The sequence below is a fragment of the Salvia miltiorrhiza genome, chromosome 4 (genome assembly GCF_028751815.1).
Source record: "Salvia miltiorrhiza cultivar Shanhuang (shh) chromosome 4, IMPLAD_Smil_shh, whole genome shotgun sequence".
Lineage (NCBI taxonomy): Eukaryota > Viridiplantae > Streptophyta > Magnoliopsida > Lamiales > Lamiaceae > Salvia > Salvia miltiorrhiza.
In genome coordinates, this window is record NC_080390.1 from 48,481,857 (window position 1) to 48,493,961 (window position 12,105).

Below are 12,105 nucleotides of genomic sequence, written 5' to 3' on the forward strand. Positions count from 1 at the left end.
TTATTGCACGAATTAATCAAGGGAAAATCTGGAAATTAATTAGAGGAATCAAACACAATGAATTCCAGATCTGCAACCAACAGAGCATATTCAATGGAAAAAATTCAGCAAATTAAACTCGATAAGGGTGGAGAGGAGGCAACCTTTTGAATTCCATTGAATTCAGCAAACACAATTTTCCGATTTATACCTTTTGTTTCTTTGCTTCGGCAAATGTGAATTGAAATATTCAATGGAATTCCAAAAAAATCAAGGACGGAACTTTGAGAAAGAAAAGGGTGGAGAGGAGGCAACCTTAAATCAAGAACTTAAAAATCAAACTCTGAAAAAAAAAATCCAGATCTGCAACCCCATCAAATCGTCTCCTTCACCAGATCGTCTCCTTCACCAGATCTGGGAATCCCGATGTACGAGGCGGATGGCGGTGGAGGAGACCGTAGACGAGGTGGAGAAGGTGGAGGGTAGAGGCGGTGGAGGCGGTACACGCGACGGAGGGCGGAGACGGAGGACGCGATGGAAGGTGGAGACGGTAGCACGCGGTGGAGACGGCGACAGAGGTAGAAGAAGACCGCTAAAGAAGACGGGTGGAGAGGAGACGATTTGGCAGAGGCTCCGAGATCTGGTGGGGGAGAAGACCGCCATGGCCGGGAGAGGGGAGAAGGGGAGCGGCGGAGGCCGTGGAAATGGCGGCGGCGCTCATCGTTTTGAATGGAAAAGGCGGAAGAGGGGAGAAGGAGAGGGGAGAAGAAAAAGTGGCGAGTGAATTATGAGAGTTTTTAGAGTTTTAATTAGGGGTGTATATCCCCTTTAATCAAGTAGTTATAATTTTAATTAGAGCCCTAATTATTTCCAAATTTAGACTGGGCCTATTGGAGTGGGACGTCCCAAAAAGGAAAGCGAGCCTATTGGGCTTGGACGGAGGGAGTAACTTATACTCCCTACTTCCCATTAGTAATATTCCACTATTTTTGGGCAAGGAAATTAAGAAAAGAGTAATTAGTTTATGAAGTGACTTGAAGACATTTAAGGATTATTTTAAATGGGTTGATGTATAAATTCAGTGAGATGAACTCACTATTAATGATATTTTAAATATAATTAATTTTTTATTAAAAAATATGAAATATTATTAGTGATATATATTGGAGCATTCCATTAGGAATGGAGGGAACTTAATGGATAAGCAGTTCACTAGTGACATCCGAAATATACAATTTATGGAATTTTTTAAATAGGCGTCTAATCAGGTTTCGACAACTAACCCTATAGATACCTTGCCTTTTGTAGATTGTTTAGTATATGTGGTGTAGGAAGTGGTTTGAAACATCTAGATTGATTTTTTTTTTTTTTTTGATACAAAACATCTAGATTGATAGAGAATGATGTTTGGGCATAAATTTATGTCACATACCTCAGCTTGCCTTTGACTTGTATTCAACCCAAATCCAATAATTTAGCGTTAGCATCAATACATCTTGAATTCTTTTTTAGTGGAATATCCCACCTTTCCCCCATACAATATCTAGAATGGAATAAAATTTAACACCACACTTTAAATTTCTCCATAGATATGAATTAGGATTTGTCATGTCAATATTTATTCATGTATTTTAGTCGTTTGTAGTCACATATATTATGTATTCGATGAACATCACATTCAATAATTTAAAAACATATATTTTTATGTACATGTTACGTGTTGGTGAAACTATAAACCAGGGGGCTTAGCCCACTGGCCACCGGGTCCTCACTTAAGTGAAGTGACCCGGGTTCGATCCCTCTTGGGAGCGAATTGGAGATTGGAGATATAAGGTGGATTTGGTGAATGGAGAGATAAGGTGGTTCTTGGAGTGGATGGGGAACTAATTACTAACATCTAACATGACTTTGCCCGATCAAAAAAAAATAAAAAAATAAACCAACACCTAATCTAAAGAGTAATAAGTGTGATTATACCTAGTGTAGATGATCGGAGAAAGCAAAGTAAACAATTGGAAAACCGGAGCTCAAGAGAAAACTAGCTGTTGTATTTGAAAGTAAGAGATAGCGTAGTTACAATGCACGAGCTCAAGCTCTATTTATAGATTACATAGGAGGGCAAAATGGTAAAATCATCTGTGGTGCATGCGCTTGACGTGATAGAGGGGCATGTCGGTAAATTTGCCTTCACGCGGGAAATCTCCCGCGTCTCTGGCGATTCCGCTGATGAAGGTAGTTCCTCTGGCGAAGGCTGCTTCTCTGGCGAGGGCGACTTCTCTGGCGAGGATGACTTCTCTGGCGAAGGTGACTTCTCTGGCGAGGGTGACTCCTCTGGCGAAGGTGACTTCTTTGGCGAGGATGATTTCCTCTGACGAGTGCGCTTCCTCTGCCATACTTATTCTGCTGGTGGAGTCGATTCCTCTGATTTACATCATTTCCCTACTCTGCATATATCACTCCTCATCAACCACTCCCCCCTCTAGTCTGGTTGAACCGGGTATTCTTCGTGTTCAACCAGTGAAGTATTGTTAAAGCCAGCGTTGTGCTGTTTTCCTTCGTCCCTGCAAATCATGAAGACACGAGAATTCTAATTTTTGTAAGAAAGTAAAGGTAAACCTTGTAAATTGTTCTCTGGCGTTTTTGTTACTCACTTCCCTGGTCTGACTAGTTCACTCTGGGACGATGCAACTAGTCAGAGGATTCGCCTGCGTGGATGACGTCACTAGCATTAAATGCCTGCCCTTTCTACAGTGCTTTTTCCGTACCCCGAGGTTACTTTTTAACCTTCGCGTCTTTTCGTCTCTCCGTAGAAATTCTTAGCCATTGATTAATTCCCGTATGCCACGCGTCATTCATCCCGTATGATGGTAGTTGCCCGCGTACGTTACTTAGTCAGTTTCGAAATTTTGCTTCCCACTATTCATCTTCTCCACTTTTTCCCTAATTCCTTCATCTGCGATTTCCGGTGATTCTCTCCCTGTTCCGGCGTATTTTCCCGCGACCCCTCCGCTCCAGTTTTTACTGTCAATCTTTTCCTGACCTAGGTAACTCGCGTATCCTCTTCTCCCGATATTTTATGTTTAGTGTAAGTAGTTTTGAAATTTGTTGGTGCTCTGATTGAGCGTGCTAGAAACCCTAGGATAAAAATTTCTGATAATGGCTTCCACTTCCGCTCCCCAGCCCTCGCGTTCGCCTTCTCCTTCTCCCCATGCTTCTTCATCTTCTTCTTCCCAGCCCCAAGGTCTCGAAAACCTTCCTTCCCCCTCTGCCTCTCACGATTCCCAAGCTACTCCGAGTCCTTCCAGACCTAAAAAGAAAATCAGAAAGACACCCCAACCCCCCAAGTCTATTCCTGAGTCCCGCCTTAGCGTTGCGGAGATGGAAAAGATGAAGGCCAAATGTCGTAACCCCGCAGACCTAAAGTTTGAACCTTTTTCTAAGGCCTCAACGCCCCCTGAGAAAATGCGTAATCATAAAATGGTGGTCATTTGGAAGGCCCAGATTGATGCTGGCCTAAGGCTTCCTCCCCCTGCTCTTTTGGCTGAGGTTTGCAACCATTACCATATCCCCTTTTATCAAGTCACCCCCTCTGCTATCCGTAGGTTATACGCCTTCCACATTCTGTGCCGAGCTCACGGTGTTGGAGACACCGCCAAATTATTTTTTCAAACCCAGTCGCTCCGTATGCAGGGCAGCCCTTTATACAGTTTCGCTGGCCTCCAGAAGTATCCCACCACCTTCCTTTCCTCCTTAAATTCTTATGACAAAGATTTTTTGTTTCAATACTGTTACGTGCGCACTCTTGTTGGCTCCTGGCGCAATTACGGCGTTGCAGAGCTGGAATGGCATAACCCTCGTACCACCTATAAACCTGCTTCTTCGGGTCCCCCCTTCACATTTGACTTGGGGGTTATAACTCACCTCAATGCCCTGAACGCCGCCGAGCCCCTCCCTTGTAGATATCTTGCCGAGAACAATTCGACTTTGGCAAATAACGGCCTATTTCCCCTATATCCAAAGAAATCGATAGGTAAAAAATATGAGTTAGAAAATATATTGACTTTGTTACCCTGATTCTAACGGTGTAGAATTTTTATTTGCAGACATGTCTTGGAGGAAAAAGTGCGAGGTCAATTTGGATGACGCTGCTTCTCCCGCCCACAGCAAGGAACATGGCTCGGGAGGTTCTGCTTCCCGAACGGGCCCCTCAGAACAACCCACTGGGTCCGAGATGGTCACCACTTTCCTTGTGGCAGAGGTCCCAGAGAGAAACGCGGAAGCCTCACGCACATTTGATGCAAAGGAGGTCGATGTAGGTGGCCTTGTTCACAGGCGTAGGCGCCCCAGTACTGGTGATGCATCCGGTGCTGGTGAAGAAGATGTCCAGATTGTGGACATTACTGATGAAGTTCCCTCTCCCAACTCTGCCGAGGACACCGCCACTCCCGATCTCTCGAAGAAGCGGAAGAGGGGCTCTCTAATCTCCATGGGTAAGAAGGAGAGATAAGAAAACCTGAAGAAGGCTGGCAAGTCCGCGAATCCAGCCAAGAAGTCTGCTGGTGGTTCGAAAGTCCCTCTTTCTGCTGGGGGAAAGGGCAAGGGCAAGGGCAAGGCTGTGGTCCCAGCTGTTGATGAGTCGGAGGATATTATTCCTGGCCCGATTTCAAGTTTGTCGGGGCAGGGGTTTATTGATGCCTTGTCGTCTCGTGTCCATTCGAAAGACAAGGAGAAAGTGGAGAACTTGACACGAGGGGCTCTGGCAAGTCAGCTTGCCCAGATGGCTCTTCAGGTATTTTGCAGCTTGTATCCTTATCTAAAAATTTAAGTTATTAACCTTTTGATTGTTCTGGTGGAGCCCATTTTTCTGAAGAAAATCATTCCTTTGGTGAAGATTGTTTCTTTGTTCTGACCTAATCCATTCTATTTCCCTGCAGGTGGAATCTCGGCTCTGGGGAGCTATCCAGCGCATCCACGATTATGATGTGTTGGAGAAAGAGAGAGAGAAAGAGCAGGCAGACATCGCCAAGCGTGATGACGACGTCGCTGGGGTAGTGAAGCGCCTGAGTGGAGCTGAGGCAGAGATTGCTGAGTTGAAGGCCAAACTGGCCCAAGTAGAGGTGGAAAAGTCGTCCGTGGCCTCCGAACTGACAAGGGTGACGAGGGAGAGTCATGAGAGCCTTATGAGGTTCAAGGCGGGGTACGAAAAAGACTACAGGGAAGCCAGGCGTGAGTGGAGGAAGACATTTGTGGAAGCTCAGAACCGTGCTTACGTCCTGGGAGCACGAGACCAGCGTCTGGAGTACTTCTTGTCTCCCCAGGGCCAGCACTTCTTGGGGGTAATGTTGGAGGGCACCTTGGAAGCCTTTAAGAAGACTCCCGAGTATCTGGAAGACTTCGGGCCCCTCTTTGCTTATGTGATAAAGCAATCCGCCACGAAGGCGTTGGAGATGGCAGGAGCGTCCCCGGAGCAGCTTGCCACCCTAAACCTGCTGGCCTTGATGGAGAACATCAAGGATGAAGACGTGAACAAACTGATGGGAATTCCTGCAAACTCCCCACAGAAGCCAGTGTGGTGGTATCCAGTGCTGGAGAAGGCCCTTCCTTATTTTGCTTTTGGGGTCGGGTCTGACTCGTTGCCCTCTGCTCCCATATATATGCCTGCTTTCTCTGCTTCCCTAGTTGGCTTTGTGAACCGGTTGCGGGATCCTACTGGCAAAAGCACCCGGAAATTTTCTCAATACAGCATGGTGCCTCCCCTGCCCTCTGACTTGGCGGCCTCAGCTTTTGAAGACTCGGCTTCCTCTTACTCCGCAGTGGATCAGCTTTTTACCCTGTATAGAGACGAAAGAACGTATGTACAAGAAGCTGTGAAGCTGCTGGACGTAGATTCCCGTCTCCCGAAGATGAAGGAAACTGGCATGCTGCCGGTACTTGCAGAGGGAGCCTCTGCTAGCCAGGTCCCCGCCGTTGCCACCTCTGCTCCAGTCTCCCCTGCCCCTGCTGAAGATTCATCTGTTCCTCCTGCTTGATGACCCTGCTCTCCTTTTTGATTTGGCAAATATTCTTGTAACTTTTTAATTTCTAAAAAACTTGGTACTTACCTCTGATGTTCGATGTACAGCTTATCTCTTTAGCATTTCCTTTTGAATGGAATTACTACATCATTTGTCTTGCCTTTAGGTTTCTGTGCTGCTTCTGCTTTCCTTTGTATTTCGTATTATTTTTGTTACCTGTTGATGTTAAATTTGCATTCCCGGATCTCCAACGGCGGTGTATATTGTTGGTATTGATGTTGATTTCTGTCTTTGTTGAAATTTGAGTGACTCCTCTGACGAGGATTTTGGTTGACTCCTCTGGCGAGGATTTTGCTGACTCCTCTGGCGAGGATTTTGATGATTGCTTCCCGTTCAAGCCTTCCTTTGCTGCTTCCCATCCAAGCACTCTTTTGCTGCTTCCCATCCAAGCACTCCTTTGCTGCTTCTCATCCAAGCTTGAACACTCTGCACGGAGCATGGAACACCCAGGGGGCGCAACAAACTTTCGCGGCTTACGATTAAATAGTAACCCTCTGCGCGGAGCATGGAGGGCCCGGATGGCGCAACCAACTTTCGCGGCTTACGATTAAAAGAACCCCCTGCACGGAGCATGGAAGACCCGGGGGGTGCAACCAACTTTCGTGGCTTACGGTTAAATGCAACCTCTGCACGGAGCATGGAGGACCCGGGGGGTGCAACCAACTTTCGTGGCTTACGATTATGTGCAGTCTCTACGCGGAGCATGGAGGGCCCGGATGGCACAACCAACTTTCGCGGCTTACGATAGCTTCCCTCCCTCTGCGCGGAGCATGGAAGGCCCGGGTGGCACAACCAACTTTCGCGGCTTACGAGCGCTTCCCTCCCTCTGCGCGGAGCATGGAAGGCCTGGGTGGCACAACCAACTTTCGCGGCTTACGAGCGCTTTCCTCCCTCTGATGACAGCATGATTCCTCTGCTTTTCCCTTGACTTGCTGAGGAGCTATTTTTGGATTTTTGAATTTGAAAATTGGGGACTACGGGTATACACCCTACTCCCCCCTGGTGACATGTGCAATGCTCTTGCATAAACATGTTAAGTAGCATATGTAACATAAAAAACGATAATTAAAGTAAATGAAACAACACCAGGGAATTCCCTAGAACCACATATCTGTTTTATTGATATTTTGGCCCCGGACCTCGTTAAAACCCCTGTGGGGAAAAAGAGTATCCGGTCTACATTGGTATTAGTCCTACTAAGTAGCAGTTATACATAGAACTTTTTGAGATTGTTGATATTCCATGGTCTAGGAAGAGCTCTGTCGTCTGGATCCGACAATATATACGCTCCACCACCTAGGACCTCTGTGATGATAAACAGGCCTTCCCAATTAGCTTCGAACTTGCCCACTGCCTTCAATGCATCAGCCCGCTTGAGAACCAGATCTCCCTTTGACAATTTCCGCGCTCTGACCCGCTTGTCATACCCTGCCTTGATAATGCCTTTGTATTTTGCTGCTCTGACCCGGGCTTCATCCCTCTGTGCTTCCACCAAATCCAGCTCTGCTCGGCGAAGTTCAGCATTGTGCTCAGTGTCGTAGGTTGTTATCCGATATGATTCCAGTCTTGCCTCCGCTGGTATTACCGCATTAGATCCATACACCAGAGTAAATGGTGCTTCACCCGTGGCTGTCTTTGGGCTAGTGCGGTAGGCCCAAAGTACAGTATCCAGCTCCTCAACCCATTTGCCTCTGCTCTGAATCAGCCTTTTCTTGATCCCCTCACATATTGTCCTGTTGGCCAACTCCACTTGGCCATTTGCTTGTGGATGAGCTACCGAGACGAATCTTTGAGTGATATCCATCCGATCACAAAAATCCGCGATGCTCTGCCCAGTGAACTGGGTTCCGTTGTCAGAAACGATAATCCTGGGCACGCCAAATCTGCAGCATATATTCCGCCAAATGAAGCGCTCCACAGTCACCTCATCGATTTTCCCCACGGCCTCAGCCTCGACCCACTTAGAGAAGTAGTCCACCGCTACAAGCAGAAAGCACTTGCCCCCTGGTGCCATAGGCAGCTTCCCGACTATGTCGATACCCCACTTGTTGAATGGACATGCAGCGTACATAACGCCCATAGGCTCCCCTGGAACGTTGATTCTCCCGGCGTGTCTCTGGCAAGCCTCACACTTGCGGACGAACTCTCTGGCGTCTTTGTTGATGTTAGGCCAGTAGAACCCTGCCCGAATGATTTTGCGTACAAGGTCCCGGAATCCCGTGTGACCACCACAGCAACCTGCATGAACCTCCTTTAAAGCAAAATTAGCTTCTTCTGGAGATAAGCACTTTAGTAAAGGCTGAGTAAAGGATCGTTTGTAGAGTTGGTCATTAAGTAGGCAATAATTTTCGTATCGGACCCTCTGATTAGATTCCTTGTTCAACCGCTCCCCTGTCTTGAGAAAGTGTATAATAGGAGCCCGCCAGTCATCTCTGATCTCTACGGAGAAGACCTGTGAAGTCCCCATCTCTCTGGTATCACAGAGTAAAATAATTTCATCACTCCAGGTTTGTTCCACTGCACTAGCCATTCGCGCCAGTAGGTCTGCTTTCGTATTATCTTTCTGAGAAATCTGCTCGATTTTGAATTCCATAAACTTGTCCTTCATCTCGCTGAGCTTGCGGTGGTACGCCCTCATGCGTTCTTCTTTGACACTATAACCCCCTGAATATTGCTGGGCCACTAACTGGGAGTCTGTCTTGATGATGACACATTCGGCCTTGAGTTCTGACAAAATATGCGCCCCTCTGACCACAGCTTCATACTCCGCTTCATTGTTGGATAATCGACAAGTGAATTTGATCGCAAATTGGTATGTACCATACCCCGGTGATGTGATGTATACCCCAATTCCACATCCCTCTTTTGTCACTGATCCGTCCACAAAGGCAACCCAAAATTCCGGTACGGGACGGCGAGTTGTTTCTTGGATGAAATCTGCCAATGCTTGTGCTTTGATCGCTGTTCTTGGCTCGTACTCCACATCGTACTCCCCCAACTCCACAGCCCACTTCACCATTCTGCCCGACAAATCCGGGCGCCCCAACACTTGTTTGAAAGGTAAGGCAGTGCGCACCACTACCCGATGTGACAGAAAATACGGCCTCAACTTTCTCGCCGTGACCATGACCGCCAGAGCAGCCTTCTCTATCTCTGTGTAATTCAATTCAGGACCCTGGATGATTCGGCTGACGAAGTAGATAGGTTTCTGGTGACTTCCCTCATCTCTGATAAGCACAGAGTTGATTGCATCTTCCCCCACTGCTATGTACAGATACAACGTTTCTCCCAGGACCGGCTTGGTCAGAGTCGGGAGCTTTGCTAGATATACCTTGAGATCCTCAAATGCCGCTCGGCATTCCTCTGTCCATAGAAATTTAGTGCCCTTCCTTAAGATTTTGAAAAATGGCATGCTGCGCTCTGCCGACCGTGATATAAACCTGCTCAGAGCAGTGATGCGCCCATTTAGAGTCTGCACTTCCTTGATCCCTCTGGGTGGTGTCATTTCCATGATGGCCTTGACCTTCTCTGCGTTAACCTCGATCCCTGCAGGGGTAACCTTGTAGCCCAAGAATTTGCCTGTTGTGACCCCAAAAGTACATTTTGCTGGATTCAACATGAGTCGATGCTTTCTAACCACAGTGAAGATCTCCTCGAGATCAGAGACATGGTCCTCTGCCCTTATACTCCGCACAAGCATGTCATCCACATACACCGAGATATTCTTGGAGAGCTGTTCCTTGAAGACTTTTTCCATCATACGCTGATACGTGGCTCCCGCATTTTTCAAGCCAAACGGCATACTCCTCCAGCCGTAAACCCCGCAACAGACGTCAAAGGCCGTTTTGGCAATGTCTTCTCTGTTCATTTTAACCTGATGGTATCCCTGATACGCGTCCATCATAGATAGTAAAGCGCATCCCGAAGTGGCATCCACCAGCTGGTCAATCCTCGGCAGAGGATAGTGGTCTTTTGGGCAAGCGGCGTTCAGATCTCTGAAATCTACGCACATCCTCCAAGTATTTGTCTTCTTCGGTACCATCACCGCGTTTGAAATCCACTCTGGGTATTGCACCTCCACAATGTGCCCTGCTTCCAACAACCCATAGACATGCTCCCTTATTGCAGCGTTGTAGTAGCCCGCTCTTTTATTTATGATTAAGATTAGTAAATGCGATATTTAATTATTGCATCCTCCAGTAATGTTAATCCAGCTGAGATTCTGAATTAGATATTTCCACGTGAAATGATCGTGATTTATTCATTGAGCAGACAATTATTTATTTTTCAGAATGATAACTGACTTAGCAAAATCAGGTTATTAATTTTATATGCTATAGAATATTATTTCCATCTATTATTGTTATTCAAGTCGTGGATTATTTCGGCTTGTGAAGCGAATTAAATCTACGGATCCAATTTAGATTCATTCTACGAGTATCACGATATTAGTAAGGCAGGAAATCAAATATCGAATAACAAGATTTATTAGAGTATTCAGTATAGTAGCAAACTAGAGATTGTATTACATTTTCAGATACCCAAATACACCATTAAATAGCAAGACTAGAATTAGTATTGCAGATACTAATAGTAAGATATAAAATGACCATGACCAACACTGAAGAATTTCATTAGTCACACCCACAACTCTACACTATCTATTACAAACATCACTCAATTCCTAGCCTACTCCCTACATTCCTATTATTACGGCAGCAACAAGAAAGAAAAGGAAAGGCATGCGTGTGGGAACAAACAAGCTGTCAATCAGCCACAACTTTACCTATTCTCCCTCAAGGCTTTCACATGGCATAGAGGACTAGATATTCAAGATTAGCTACCAAATTCACTCCTTTAATAATTCAGCAGCAAACTTCCTTCATACCACTCCCATTCTACACTAAAAACTTCACCAAAAGAAAGAAAGACTTCATTTACTGCTGCCGACTTCAAAGGATGTAAGCTTTGGCTTTAATTCCTCCACTTCCTCCCTGAATTTCAGCCTGCATTTAATAGGGAAACAATACACAATTCATTTCAGCAATCTTCTCATTGAGACCAATTCAATGGCAATAGACAGCCACCGACACCAAGCATTTGCAGGTGAATACTAAACTCAGCTCTTCATGCATCATACCATCACATACATGTTGGAATAGAAATATAGAGGTGTAAACATTTATATATGCTTATGGACCCAGCAGTCACACGTAAAGAAATCAGTTTGTATATAAATCTTCTTAAAATCAAATATACACACTCTTATATTCAATTCAAAGATCTAATCTTTGAATTGATTTTAATACTTTTGACTATTGATTCTTATTTTCAACACCTACAGCCACCCTACCTCTGTACCATCCCCGTAGAGTGCTCAAGTGTTCAGCCAACAACCATTCCCTCTTAGTCTTAAACCTCCAGCCAGCAATCTCACTTCATTCTCTCCCATTCCACACTAAGGACTTTTGAGAGAGAAACGGGAGAATCCATTGCTGCTGCAAGACTTCAAATGAGTTTGTCTCCACAAGAATCAATAGCAACACAGCAGCCACCCAACAGTTTGAACATATCCAAGGTATTATACTATCTCGAATTTCAATCCAATCAAGCATTTATGTCAACATGCTCAAGCTATGGCATTACAACTATGTTGATTCATTCATTGCTACTTCACGATCTAGAACCTAGCAGTATCACCAAATATGCTTTCATGAGCAAGTGACAGTCTATATGTAGATTTAATCCGCGTTTTAAACGAGCTTTATGTGTAAACAAAACGAGAAAGATTGCACCTTGCTTAATCCGTTATGAATCGATAGAAAGGAAGAATGAGACTAAGAGAACTTAGCTTAAGAAATAGGGCCGGCTGCCTGTTCGGTTGAGCCAAGACGACGACGACGATGGCGGCAGCTCCCGCTGCCTCGGCAGAAATCGTGTGACAGCAGCAGCAGCAGCAGCATCGCGAATGGAGCAACGACGCCGAATCGCCGGTCTTCCACAGGCGGTGGAGATGGCGGCAGAACCATGGTGGCGGAGGTGGAAAAGAAAC

General features: G+C 45.8%; 1 long non-coding RNA gene across 1 annotated transcript; it reads right to left on the reverse strand.

Annotated features, from left to right (window-relative positions):
* Nucleotides 1-10,517: 10,517 nt before the first annotated feature.
* On the reverse strand, nucleotides 10,518-11,582 carry LOC131022788 (uncharacterized). Its single transcript, XR_009101420.1, has 2 exons — nucleotides 11,407-11,582; nucleotides 10,518-11,059 (listed from the first exon to the last, which is right to left on the reverse strand). It is a non-coding gene; the product is annotated as an uncharacterized LOC131022788 (long non-coding RNA).
* Nucleotides 11,583-12,105: the final 523 nt, after the last annotated feature.